This window comes from Carcharodon carcharias, chromosome 14, assembly GCF_017639515.1.
Source record: "Carcharodon carcharias isolate sCarCar2 chromosome 14, sCarCar2.pri, whole genome shotgun sequence".
Taxonomy (NCBI): Eukaryota; Metazoa; Chordata; class Chondrichthyes; order Lamniformes; family Lamnidae; genus Carcharodon; species Carcharodon carcharias.
The window spans coordinates 133,064,037-133,077,093 of record NC_054480.1 but is presented as its reverse complement, the minus strand read 5'-3'; the positions used below and the strand labels follow the sequence as shown (position 1 = coordinate 133,077,093).

Genomic DNA, 13,057 nt, shown 5'->3' with positions numbered 1-13,057 from the left:
CTGGCTCCCGGTCGAGCAACACCTCGAGTTAAAATTCACATCCTTGTTTTCCAATTCTTCTGTGGTCTCACCCCTCCCTATCTCTATAACCTGCTCCAGCCACACAACCCTCCGAGCTACCTGCATTTATCCACTTCTGAGCATCCCCGATTTTGATCACTCTATTATTAGCGGCTGTGCCTTCAGTTGCCTGGGCCCCAAGCTCAGGAATTCACTTCTTAAACCTCTCCAACTCTCTACCTCTCTTTCACCCTTTAAGATTCTCCTTCAAACCTAAGTTTTTGTCCATGCTTTTGGCCCTCATCTTCCCTAATATCTCCTTATGTGGCTTGGTGTCAAATTTTGCTTTATATTGCTCCTGCAAAGTGCCTTGAGATATTTTATTACATGAAAGCATTATATGAACATAACTTGTTGGTGTTGTTGTTGTTCCACTGGGACCCTTCAGAAAGCAGACTCCTGCAAGCTGATGACTGATGAAAATCGATATCACTGTGAAATAATACTGGTCTTCATATTCAGCGGTATTACCCAGTGGTTCAATCAGGAATGGCACATAAGTGGAAATGTTTACAATCTTACCCAGAATTAGATGCAGAATTATAAAATGTATTCTTGTAAAGGCCAATCTCCCCCTCCACTTTCCAAAAACATGATTTTAATACAGCAGTTAACTTGGCAGACTCTGCCAGCTGCTATGCAACTTTTTGACTGTTTAGCTCATTGTCCCTCTCCTCCCAGTTGCTGCTTTTTATTGCTTTCTTGTACATTTGGTATCATAGATTCACACAGAACAAAAGGAGGCCTTTCAGCCCATCATGTCCATGCTGGCTCTTTGAAAGAGGTAACCAATTAGACCCATACCCGTGCTCTTTCCCCATAGGCTCTGCAATTCTTTTCATTTTCAAGTAATTCAAATACAAGATCAAATATTAGCCTGGACTTTGCAATGAAAATTATAGTAAGGCTAACAGTACTCACTGTATTTTGGAGTAAATTGAGTAAGGACTTCTGGAGTCTGTACATGTGCAGTTAAATGTGGAAATGCTGAGATTGCTGTCCAAGTTGCCATACTCCTTCAGTATCTTCACTACGCTGGGCTCTTGCTGATAGACTTAGCATTAAAATCCATGCTAGGACATGAAATTGCTGTTCTTAACTAGTTAACAACAGAACATGATAGAAAATTTTCAGGTTGATGAATTCAGACATAAGTGAATTTTTAACTGTGATGTCATAGTTACTGCCAAATAACATCTCTGGCACTGAAATTTTAATTTTACAAGTGTAGAGTCTATTCCTTCAGAATTTAATTATTGTTAGAGATTTTAACAAAGATAGAAATTAACATTTATTTTTATGTTTCTTTCTGTCTCTTGTATCTCTCTGTTGATTTCATCTTTCCTTTCCTTGATTTCACTTTCTGTACATGATTTTTTATAGAAAATTAAATGTTCTAATTTATACTTCCTGGTTTAGACTTTGTATCTTTCAGGGAGGATTCTTCAATCTAATTGGTTGAGGAGCTTCACTGTTGCTTTCCCTGCTCAGACTTGCTACAGATCCCCTGTAGAGGGCACCACACTGGATCAAATGCCCAATGATAACGTGTTGCTGCTCAAAAGCCCACAAAAAGTCTGTGGGTAGCTTTAACATAGTGAACAATGACTTTGCCACTGACTGCAAAATCTGGGCCATTGTAATTTACAGCATTGACAGATAACACACTATATCTGAACCGACTGTGAAGACTGGTGACCTCATCGCTGTTGGCCTAATAACAGTCCACAGGCTGGGAGGCTCAATTCAATGTTCCCCTAACAACCCAGATGATTGAAAGGAATGATGTACAACACTTGAACAGGAACGGTAATCCCAGAAAACATGGATAGCTAAGAAACCTTTCATTCTGATTACCTGACTTTGCCAGTGCGGTAAACATTTTGCATGTTGCTTATAGCCAATAACGGTTGACAGAAGAGCTACTGTCTAAGACACTAAGACAAGCACTATAGTGTACTTCAGTTTACTAATGGTTTCACCAAAGGCTTTTTGTAGAATATATCTATAGCAGCTGATGCATATAAGATAGTTACAATAAATATAAGATAACCATAATAAATCCAATAAGAAATTCAGGAACTTGCTACCATTTGGTGTTGTTGAGACAAATAGCATAGATGCATTTAAGGGAAAGATAGGTAAGTACATGAGGGAGAAGGATGGTTGGGTGGGTATATGTAGAGATGTTTCCACTTCTGGGGGGGTGGGTGGGGGAGTGCAAAATAAGAATCTTAAATATAAGTAGTCACCATTAAAACTAACAAGGGATTCAAGAAAAACCTTTTCACTCAGAGTGGTGAGAATGTGGAACTTGTTATCATGTGGAGTAGTTGAGGTCAATAGAACAGATGTCCTTGAAGGGAAGGTAGAGAAAGAAGCGCATGAGGGAGAAAGGAATAGATGATATGTTGATAGGGTTAGATCAACACCAGCATCAATCAGTTGGGCTGAATGGTCTGTTTCTGTGCTGTAAAGCTCTACATAATTCTACATCAGGCTGTAAATCAGAGGCAGACACGATCAGTGCTCTGGGCAGACTGTACCTTCATCATTCAGTCTAGTTCCGATTGCCAAAGCACAACAGAGCAGGAAGCAGTTCCACACGACTGATCCCTAATGTCAAAAGTTCACATTACGGAGAAGCTTCAGCTTTTCAGCCTGGTTATGAGGGGTCTTGAAATGTGGCCTTTTAAACATAACAAGCTAGTTAAGAGAATGGAAAAAGAAAATTGTTACATTAAGCAGCAGGACAAGGAGAGAGTCTTAAACTAGGAAAACCTGAATGGCAGCAAATTTGAAAAATTTCCCCTCCACCCTTGACGCTCAATCTACATCATAAATTCTCAGTTCCTCCACATTGTGTTTTTCCCTTCCCAACTAACGGACTTTTGATTCATTGGGATGGAAGAAAAATACTGTTCTTCATAATGTATTACAAGTGTTTTAAATCAATACAGATGGTGCTTACTGTCAAAACACAGAACTGCCACACATGAATGATGTCCCTACTTAGAACAAAGGCTGCCAAGGCAGTTTGGTTAGATTCTTGTGTACAGTACTTGTGGAATACTTACAGGCCCCAGAGGTAGCTTGTTTCCCTCATTTACAAGTCATCGAAGAAATTTCATCCAGTGCTCCATTTGTAGTCAGATTAATCTGGGTGGTAACTGGTTAGTGAGCAGGCGCTAACTCCCCAACAAGTTCCTAGGATTGTGAGGTCAAAGTAAATTTATCACCATCAGGAACCTGAGGAAAAAGTTACAAACTTACAAGTTAAGTCAAGCATTAATGTTTTTTTCTGGAAAATGGTTTAAAGGAGTAAGAGAAAAAATAAATTATTTTCTTTATACAGCATTCTCAACCTCAGGAAATCCAAAAGTGTTTTACTGCCAATCAAATAATTTGAAATGTAGTCTCTGTTGTAATGTAGGGAACACAGCAGCAAATTCAAGCATAGAAAGGTTCCACAAACAGCAATGTAATATGATCCTGAGTGTGCTAATTACTACACTAACAACCAAGTTAAGATTATCAGTTGGTATCGCAATGTGGCTCACTTACAGTTGCTAGAAGCTACATACATTTATATGAAGAGATCTGTCCTCTGCAGGCAAAAGGAACATGTCCAGGCCTTTTCAGAATTAAAATATTGGGGGTGGTGGTGGGGGGTGGGTGGTGGGCAGGGCACTTAGGCAATAGTTCCTATTTATGTTTTCCGTTGCAATGCCTTGACTAATCAGAGTCAACTTGCCAATCAGTCAGCACCCTTTTCTCATGCAGTATAAATTATTGCTTCCTTTGAAATTTGGCATTCTTGCATCTCTCCTGATGAGTGCAAGCTTCAGTAAGCATGTCTCTTTTTTCAGCAATATTCAAGGTGATAATGACCAGATCAACTGTTTTCTTTTTAAGTGATATTGTTTTGGATAAAAATGTTGGCCAAGACACCAGGGAGAGCTTTCTTATTCTTCTTAGAAATAATGAGGTGTGATATTTTACATCCACCTGAGAAGGCAGGCTGGATCTCAGGCCCACCCAAAAGACACTCCTTTGACAGTGCAGAACACAACATGGTAATGCCACTTACAGACTGGGAAAATCTCAGGCTCCATCCTTAATCTGTGCTGAGTTAGTTGACCTGAAGTCGGGGTAGGAGTAGAGGTCCTGTAATTGAACACAGCTCTCTGTGAGGTGGAGGTGGATGGGGTTTCAGGAGTGAAGAGAAGAAAATTTGTCAGGAATTGTTCTTCTGATTACTATCTAATGACGCAGGGAAAAAAGAAATATTTGTATTTATATAGTACCTTTCACGATCATAAGAACATAAGAACATAAGAACTAGGAGCAGAAGTAAACAATTCAGCCCCTCAAGCCTGCCCCACCATTCATTACGATCACGGTTGATTTCATTTCAGTCTCAACTCCAATTTCCCGCCCTCTCCCCATAACTTTTCAACCTGTTATTAATGAAAAATCTGTCTCTCTCCTCCTTAAATTTATTCAACGTCCCAGCATCCACTGCACTCTGAGGTAGTGAATTCCACAGATTCATGACCCTTTGAGAAAAGTAATTCCTCCTCATCTCTGATTTAAATCTGCCACGCCTTAGTCTAAAACTATGGCGTCTCTTTCTAGAATACCCAACAAGGGAAAACATCCGCTCCACGTCTACTTTGTCTATCTCCTTTAGCATCTTATATACCTCAATTAGATCTCCTCACATCCTTCTAAACTCTAGCGAGTATATGCCTAAACTACTCATTCGCTCCTCATAACACAAGCCTTGCATCTCTGGAATCAATCTAGTGAACCTCCTCTGAACCGCCTCCAATGCAACTGCATCCTTCCTCAAGTAAGGGGACCAAAACTGTGCACAGTACTCCAGGTGCAATCTCACCAATGCCTTGTACAGTTACAACAACACTTCCCTATTTTTATACTCTATTCCTTTAGCAATAAATGCCAAAATTCTATTTGCCTTCCTTGTCACCTGCTGTACCTGGATACTAGCTTTCAGCGATTCATACACGAGGGCATCCAGAACCCCCTGCACTGAAGCATTCTGAAGTTTCTCTCCATTTAAATAATAAGTTGCCTTTTTATTCTTCCGACCAAAATGGATAACCTCACACTTATCCACGTTGAACTCCATCTGCCAAATTTTGGCCCATTCACCTAACCTATCCATACCCACTTGTAAATTTCTTATTTCTTCATTGCAACTTACTTCCCCACCTAATTTGGTGTCTTCTTCAAATTTAGCTATATTACCTTCTATCCCTGAATCCAAGTCATTAATATCGATTGTAAATAGTTGGGGCTCAAGGACTGAACTCTGTGGCACCCCACAGATTGCCAACCAGATAAAAAACCATTTATCCCGACTCTCTGCTTTCTGTTGGTTAGCCAATCCTCTATCCAAACCAATATATTACCCCTAACTCCCTGTGATCTTATCTTGTGTATTAATCTTTTGAGCGGCACCTTATCAAAAGCATTCTGGAAGTCCAGATATACATCTACAGGATCCCCATTATCCACTTTGCTTGTCACATCTTCAAAGAACTCTAGCAAATTAGTTAAACATGATTTACTCTTCATAAAACCATGCTGACTCTGATGGATTGCATTTTGATTTTCCAAATGCCCAGTTACTACTTCCTTAATAATGGATTCCAACAATTTCCCAACGACAGACGTTAAACTAACTGGTCTATAGTTTCCTACTTTCTGCCTCCCCCCCTTTTTGAATAAGGGCATTACATTAGCATTTTTCCAATCCACTGGAACCTTTCCAGAATCCAGGGAATTTTGGAATATTGTTGCCAATGCATCCGCTATCTCCGCTGTCACTTCCTTTAAGATCATAGGCTGTTCAAAGTGTTTACAGCCAATTAAGTACATTCTGAACATATTTCATACATTACAACAGTGAAAATGGCCACAGAAAACTCCCATAACCAGCCATGTGATAATGACCAGATTAACTGTCATTTTTTTATGGTGATAGAATATCAACGTAAATATTGGCCAGGACAACTGACATTACTCCCCTGGGCTTCTTCAAAATATTGCCATGGGATTTCTTACATCCAAGCAAAAGGAACCTTGGTTTAATGTCTCATTTGAGAGACAGGATCCCCAACAGTGCAGCACTCCCCACCAGAGAATCAACCTAGATTGTTATAGGACTGGAACCCACAACTTTCTAACTCTAGAAGCACAAGTGCTATCATTGAGCCACAGCTATCACAGAGTACCAAAAGCCACTTGTGCTTGAGTGGGATCAAAGCAGTCTGGGATGTCTTTCATACACTGCCCTTCCTTCTATCCCCACTGGCAATGTCCAGCCTAGGCGCAGTGGTAGCACTCTATCTCTGATTTGGAAGGCTGTAGGTTCAAACCTCACTCCTGAGACTTGAGCACATAATCTAGACTGACACTCCAGTGCAATACTGAGTAAGTGCTGGGCTGTCAGAGGTGCTGTTCTTTGAATGAGATGTTAAACCAAAGCCCTGTCTTCGCACTCACTTGGATACGACAGATCTCGTGGCACGATTGTAGAAGAGCCAGGGGTTTTCCTGGCACCTTAGCTAATGTCTCCTTGACTAACACCAAGAACATAGAATGGTTTACCACACAGAGGGAGAGGGAGGCCATTTGGCCTGTTGTGTCTGTCCTGGCTTTCTGCAGGAGCAATTCACATGGTTCCTAGTATTGTGTGACAACTGTGGCTCAATTATAGCACTTGTGCCTCTGAGTCTGAAGGTTGTGGGTTCAAGCCCTGCCCTAGAGCCTCTATATAACAATCTAGGTTGAGGGAGTGCCATTTCACTGTACCATTCTGCCAATTTTCCTTTTCAGATAATGATCCAATTCCCTTTTGAATACCATGATTGTTTCAAATATGAGGTTTATAAGATTGTTATGTTTGGAGGCTGTGTCTTTAATTTAGGATAAAATGTCAGGTGACCTGTACTGAAGTCTGCCTGAAAACAGGCCTGAGTGATGTGGCTGTTAAAGATTAAAGGGAGGCCTGGGTTGTTTTGGAAAGAAGGTGTGAGGTGTTCACACTTACACACAATGGCAGCAGCATCAAGCTTACAGTGTTTATACTGCTAGTCTCCAAAGTCCCAGGAAGGTATTGAGAGTCAAAAACAGAAAATGTTGGAAAAACTCAGCAGGTCTAGCAGCATCTGTGGAGAGAGAAACAGAAAAAATCAAACTCTTGAGGATTTGAAACGAAGCTAAAAAATTGAACTAGCTTGTGCTACGGGGGGAATCCCCAGGAAGAACATTCAAGGTCAAAGATAATTCTGGAGTTAAAAGTTACCAGGCCGGGAAAGGAAAAGAATAGAATTAAACCCTCAGGAGCTAAGAATCACTTTGGACTGGTTCTGGGAGAATTCAATGTCTACCTAAGGGACAGTTTAAGTTATAATTGTAAAGTAGGATTTTCGGTTGTGTTAAAAGCAAAAGGGGAAGTTCTGGTCTGTAGTTTAAAGTATATGTTGCCAACACAAATAGTGCTCAGTCATAACTGTTTTTCCTAGTTTGCTTATTACAGTCTTAAAACATGAAAACGTGTTGTGTCAGCCTTTCAGGGAGTTCAGATTTCTTTTTAAAAGTCGACAGGGATCATAACACTGCCTCCATCACACTTTCAGGCAGTGCATTCCAAATCCTAACTACTCACTGGGTAAATCAGTTATCATTTGTCACTTATTTAATTATTGTTTGTTGGACTTTGCCATAAGCAAATTGACAGCAGTATTTCCTACCTTAGGATAGTAACTACACTTCAAATTGTCTGGAAAGCACTTTGAGATGTCCCAAGGCTGTGAAAGGGCACTTTATAAATGCAAGTCTATTTTTTAATAAGGATGGCTGAATAGTGATCTTGGTCACCTTTTTTCCTTTCTAATCTGTTTTTCAATAGACAAACATGGACCTTCTTGTGAGCATCAATAGGGAACAAGTTAGGATTTGAGGAGGCATTTGTTGAGAGGGGTGGTTTGCGCACAAAGAACATGTTAAACTGAGCTTACGCAATTACAATGTTCTTTACCTCAATTTGGCTTCATGTTATCAAGGTGTTTCTTGGTTTAGGTCTATCAAGTTTTACATGTGAAACTTTCTCTTCCACTTTCTGTCTCTCAAATCACACTATGGGATAATTATTCCTCTATCACTATGATGTCCATTCTCCAGCTCACCTAAAACCAATAGAACTCACTTATCACCCCCAGCACAAACCAATCTTCACTGGCTCTCCATCTCCTGTTTTATTGACCTCAAATCTTAATTCTCACTTTCAAGTCCCTCCAGGGCCTCTCTTTGTGCTACCATTTTTTTCCTTTATTTGTTTTCATGGGATCTAGTGCAAGGCCATTTGTTGCCCATCCCTAACTGCTGTTGAACTGATTGACTGACTTGGCCATTTCAGAGGCAGTTAAGCTGTGGGTCTGGAGTCATGTATAGGCCAGACCAGGTAAAGATGGCAGATGTGAACCAGATGGGTTAATGGGTTTTTACAACAATCAGTAATAGCTGGTTGATTAGCTTTATTAATTGAATTCAAATTGCACCAACTGCTATTGTGGGATTTGAACCATGTCCCCAGTGCATAAGTCTGGCCACAGGACTACTAGTCTAGTGACGTTACCACTACACCACCATCTTCTTCCCCCACCCTAGCTTCCTGTCAACATCTTCGAACCTTATGCTCCAGTTCATTCCCCCCAGCTCTTCCTACTCTGGCTGACTGTGCATCTTCCCACTTACTCCACTCAGCTTTGTGACCTTGCACTCTACAGCTCTCTTCCTAAAACTTCCCCATCTTCAAAAGTCTCCTCTTAATCTCACTCTGCAACCAAATATTCAGTCCCTCCCCTAAATCGTGCTCAGTGCCCATTTCCCTCCCATGCCTTGGGATGTATTGGGGGCTATATAATAGCAAGTTGCTATTGGGATGGGGAAAGATTACATTATTCTTTTACTATAATTTGTGAAGACTCCGTGGTAAAACCTGGTTCTGATCAGGCCAGTTTTTAACTATTACAATCAGTAATATTAAAAACTAACTCAAAACTGCAAGCCAGCTGTAGAGTGGCATTATCAATGGAAACCCACTCCATAATTTTTGTTCAGATTGTAATCAGTCTTGTATTTGTCTTTATATCACAGTCCCTCGAGTGGTCATGCTCTCAAATGCTTTTGGCAATTCTCCCACTCAGTTATCAAAATAGAATGAGGTCCTCGACTCTGGAAAACTCTGGTCACTGTGTAAATGCTCCAAAGGGAAATGGGAGTTCAGATTGACTTGTGCGGCAGGGACTTTTGAACTTTCAGCCAGGAATATTTCAGTGAAGATCATAAGAGCTAAGAAACAGATGGCTAAAATATGACAGGATTCAACCAGTTTCAGTAATGAATGAATGGTTGTGTTTGAAAGTGAATAATGGCATCTCCCTATTTTTGTACAATGGGCACATTCCCCACTAGGAATACACCAAAGGAATAGGAATTTTTCATTGACCTTTTAAGGGTGAGTAATGAGCATTGTTTTTTCATGGCTGATTGGGGTCCAAAATAAATGAGTGATAAATGGCTGGTGCAGTTAGTTGGAATACTGGTCTCTGATTCTCAAGAATCTGGATTCAAACCTAGTGTAACCTGCTCTGATCTTACTCCCTCTCCAACTGTAATGATCAAAACCTCTCTTACTCCCTCTCCAACTGTAATGGTTTAAGTGTGAGAAATTATTGATGTTCCCTTAATATTGCTATCAATGCTTCAATTAAGTAATTGATTAACAAAAGGTGAGTGAATTCAGTACGCAAGATGAGTTGAGAGTTCCTGAATGCAAAACTAACAACAGAAAATGTTGGGAATGCTCAGGAGATCAGGTGGCATCTGTGGAGAGAGAAAAAAGAATTAATATTTCAGTTCAATTACCTTCCGTCAAGACATCAGAATTCTATTTTTCTTTCAGATTTCCAGCATTTGCAGAGTTTTGCTTCCCCTGAATGTGAAGTGATTTTCAACCATTAATAAGTGATCAATCAACACCAGATTTAAAACAATACAATATCAGTCCAATGATCAATACTTGGGCACTAATTAGCATTAAATAAACAATTTCTCTTGGTGAGGCCATAAGGATTGCAGATGTTTGGAAATAGAAATTCCCATGCAGTAACAGGTGCCTGACGGATCGAGATTAAAGCAGAGAGAGATGCTGAAGCAGTTTTACTCTTAGCCTGTGAGATGGGATGTTAAACCGAGTCCCCATCCGTTCTCTCAGGAACAAGATGCTGTCCCAGACCAGGGGAGTCCTCCTGGGGGTTATTGATGTGAAAGAAGTGACTTGTATCATATAAAAGCAAAATACTGCGGATGCTGGAAATCTGAAACAAAAACAGAAAATGCTGGATAAACTCAGCAGGTCTAACAGCATCTGTGGAGAGAAAGACAGAGTTAATGTTTCGAGTCTGTATGACTCTTCTTCAGACTTGTATTATATAGTGCCTTTCACACACATGAAGGTTCTTACGTGTTAATGTTTTGGTGGTGTTATTTGAAGAATGAACATTGGCCAGGATGCCTGCCCCGCTCTTCTTCCAGTGGTACCATGCAATCTTTAACACCTGCCTGGGAAGGCAGAGGAGGCTTTAGTTTAACATCTCCTCTGAGAGCCAGCATTTCCGACAGTACTGCTCTGACAGCCTAGAATACATGCGTCAGCTTTTAAAGGCTTTAACATTCTGCTGTCATCATTTATCTAACACTGATATCTGGAAGCAGCAAATTCTAATGCAGCAATGTCCAGCTCAGCCACAAAGTCGCTCTGGTCCTGTAAGAAGTATAAGGTGGTTCCCTCCTTTACATGCCCAATCAGGAACCCTGGTTCTCAATGCAGCAACAATTAAATTCAGGACCTACCAGAATCATAAGAAACAAACTTCTCCAGCGCTCCTTTTTCAGAATAAAAACTTAATTCCCTTTGATAATTATTCACATTGCTTCTCTTTGATTGCGCACGTTCAATAAAAGGTAACGCAGGAAAGTTGGTGCTCAGTCAAAACATTCCCTCTCCCAATTATCTAACATTCTTCCTGCTGCTCGTCCTAACCCAGTCTGGAGACCGGCAAATCCCATTGCTAACAGGGAGGGAAAGGATTTCCAGGCATTCGGTTCTGACGGGAGACCTAACAGGCCACAGCTTGCAATGCCATCAGGTAAATCACATCATTTATATTCAAGATTGCTGTCGGCAGCACAACTGCAATCAGTGGCTCTTCATTAACATGAAAACTGCCGTCAATCCTTCAGCAGAGTTTTACAATCAGAGATGGCCGGTGTAAAAGAAAAGCACTTCTGCCGGGTGGGTTTAACTCATTGCGTCGTCTTTTCTCATGAACTTTCTTAAAACCTGGAACTTGCGCAACGTTTGATACTTTGGAATTAACTGTCATTGTCCTGTTTGAGATATCTGTGCCAATTGGTTCTCTCCTTGCAAACGTGGTGTAAAAAACAATGGTTGTAAAGGGAAAAAACAAAAAAATGTAATTGATGGAAATCTGAAATCAAAACAGAAAATGCTGGAAACACTCAGCAGGTCAGGCAGCACCCGTGGAGAAAAAAACAATTAGCATTTCAGGTCTGTGATCTTTTGTCAGAACTGATGAAAACTGGCTTTCTGAAGAGAAGCCGCAGGGCTGAAAGTTTGGCTGGGGTTTGGCTTTTGTTTTGTTGGCTGGCACCTGTGCCACAGGCCAGGTTTAAAGACGTTCCTTTTGGTGAAACCTCTCCACTAGGTAAAAATCATTTTCACATTGCTGCATGCGTAACTTAAATGAAATACTCGTGCACTTTGACTCAAGTGTGCCTTGTGAATGGGTCAATTCATTTAAAGAAAATATTTGCTCAGGATGCTGACTCATTTTTAAACAAAGGAAACTTGTCAAATACAGGAAGGATAGCTTTTTTTTTATCAGTAAAACGTTTCATCAGTGCTTCAACTGGTCCGACATTAAGTTGTCAAATATAATAGTTTTAGCGAAAGAGATGTTATTTTTAAATCTCCATTCCTAAACATGCTAACTCAAGCTGGTGCATGTATGCATGGTTATTGGCACAACAACAATTTACGTTTATATAGTGCCTTTAACATAGTAAAGTGCCCCATGGTGCTTCACAGGGTAGTGGGGGTGGGGTGGTAACAAACAAAAACTTTACACCAAGTCATATTTTACACCAAGTGACCAAAATGCTTAGTTAAAGATATAATTGTCAGGGAGTGAATTAAAGGGCGCAAGGGAAGTAGAGAGAGTACAATTGTTTTGGGAGGAACATAAAGAGGTTGCAAAGGGATACCAAGGTTAACTGAGTTGGCAGGAATACGGCAGATGGAATATCGGGCTAGATATAACATTCCTGACGCAGATGCTGCTCACCAGTTGGAGAAGTGGTGGGAAACCCGCGCTGCTACGATGGGGGAGGCCCTGACTAAATTAAATGCCTCTCAGGGGCTTAACTGGTCAGGGTCAGGCCTCCTCTGAGATTTAGGGCCCCACCCACCGGGAACAACTGGCCGATCCGATTGAGGTCGGCAATACCATCGGGGCTTCACCAGGGATTGCCGCTGGATCCCTGGACTCAGGTGAGTGAGGGCGGGATGTAGGGAGGGGGGGCCAAAGGAGAGGAGGGGCAGGAGGGTCAGAGGCCAGGGCAGGGGGCATGGCTTTGAGCTTCCCTCCTCTTCCCAATGCTGGGGCCCTCAATCAGGCACAGAAAGCCTGACAACGAGGGGCCTCACCAGTAGTCTGCTGGTAATCCCTGAGCTACCACTAAACTCTAGTGGGCTCAGGGGTAATTGGTGTCAATTGGCTCATTAATGAGCCTATATGACATCTATTGGAAAGTGGGTGTGTTTCCCGCCGGGGCCCCTTCCTGTCTCTTTCTTAATTTTGGGCGCTTTTCCAGCCACCAG

General features: G+C 41.2%; 1 long non-coding RNA gene across 1 annotated transcript in view; it reads right to left on the bottom strand.

The window, feature by feature from the left end:
- LOC121286772 overlaps positions 1-7,238 on the bottom strand; it is a 55,656-nt gene extending 48,418 nt beyond the window's left edge. Inside the window, exons 1-4 of the long non-coding RNA XR_005945049.1 lie at positions 7,142-7,238; positions 4,151-4,323; positions 3,138-3,309; positions 982-1,159 (exon numbers count right to left, since the gene is read on the bottom strand). This is a non-coding gene — a long non-coding RNA (uncharacterized LOC121286772). The remainder of the gene's footprint in view (positions 1-981; positions 1,160-3,137; positions 3,310-4,150; positions 4,324-7,141) is intronic.
- Positions 7,239-13,057: the final 5,819 nt, after the last annotated feature.